Source organism: Lepidothrix coronata, unplaced genomic scaffold (assembly GCF_001604755.1).
Source record: "Lepidothrix coronata isolate B3197 unplaced genomic scaffold, Lepidothrix_coronata-1.0 Scaffold48, whole genome shotgun sequence".
NCBI lineage: Eukaryota > Metazoa > Chordata > Aves > Passeriformes > Pipridae > Lepidothrix > Lepidothrix coronata.
In genome coordinates, this window is record NW_016690228.1 from 3975561 (window position 1) to 3977191 (window position 1631).

Genomic DNA, 1631 nt, shown 5'->3' on the forward strand with positions numbered 1-1631 from the left:
ACTGGCAGTCCCGGCTAACCGGGGAGGTCCCGCTTGGCAGGAGGTTGGCAAATGTGACACCCATCTACAAGAAGGGCTGGAAGGAGGATCCAGGGAACGACAGGCTTGACAGCCTGATCTTGGTACTGGGGAACGTCATGGATCAGGTCATCCTGAGTATCATCACATGTCATGTACAGGAAAACTGGGGGATCAAGCCCAGCCACCATGGGTTTGTGAAAGGTAGGTCTTGCTTGACCAACCTGATCTCCTTCTACAAGAAGGTGATCCAATTAGTGGATGAGGGAAAGGCTGTAGATTTTGTCTACCTGGGCTTTAGTAAAGGAATTTGCACCATTTCCCCAGTATTCTCTTGGAGAAGCTGGCAGCCCAGGGCTTGGAAGGGCTGGGTAAAAACCTGTCTGGGTGGCTGGGCCCAGAGAATGGTGGTGAACAGAGTTAAATCCAGCTGGTGTCTGGTCACCACTGGTGTCCCCAGAGCTCAGTACTGGGGCCAGTCCCATTTAATATCTTTATTGATTTGGACGAGGGGATCGAGTGCACCTTCCATCAGTTTGCAGAGGACACTGAGTTGGGTGGGAGTGTTGATCTGCTGGAGGGCAGGAAGCTCTGCAGAGGGATCTGGACAGGCCAGATTGATGGGCTGAGGCCAACTGTTCAACAAGGCAAGTGCTGGGTCCGGCACTTGGGTCACAACAACCCTGTGCAGTGCTACAGGCTGAGGGAAGAGTGGCTGAAAAGTGGCCCAGCAGAAAAGCACCTTGGGGTGCTGGCTGACGACCACTTGAATATGAGTCAGCAGTGGTGCCATGGTCTAGTTGACAGGGTGGTGTGGGATCATGGGTGGGACTTAATGATCTCAGAGGTCTTTTCTAACTTGGTTCATTCTGTGATTCTGTGTGCCCAGGTGGCCAAGAAAGCCAACAGCATCCTGGCTTGTATCAGAAATAGTGTGACCAGCAGGACCAGAGCAGTGATTGTCCTGTACTTGTCATTAGTGAGGCCACACCTCGAATTCTATGTCCAGTTCTGGGCCCTTCACTTCAAGAAAGAGAAGGTGCTGAGCATGTCCAGAGTAGGGCAATGGAGCTGCTGAAGGGTCTGGAGCACAAGTCTTATGAGGAGCAGCTGAGGGATCTGGGGCTGTTTATCCTGGAGAAAAGGCGGCCCAGGGGTACCTTATTACACTCTACAACTACCTGTAGCAAAGTGGGCATTGGCCTCTTCTCCCAAGTAACAAGAGATAGGACAAGAGGAAACAATCCCTACTTGTACCAGTGGAGGTTTCGATTGGATGCTAGGAAAAATTTCAACACAGAAAGGGTTGTCAAGCATTGGAACAGACTGCCCTGGGAAGTAATGGAATCACCGTGCCTGGAGTTATTTAAAAGATGTGGCACTTAGGGACATAGTTTAGTGGTGGACTTGGCAGTGCTCGTTTAACAGTTGAACTATCAAACTTTAGAATGTAGTTTTTCCTCTATTTATGATTCACCTGGATTATATGAAACTTTTAATATGAAAAAATATGGTTGGAAGAACTTACATCCCATGTTTTATTAGGAATTGGGGAATGCACAATTTTCACGGTGCTAATAAACCCTTTTACTGCTACTATATTAAACTGCTGA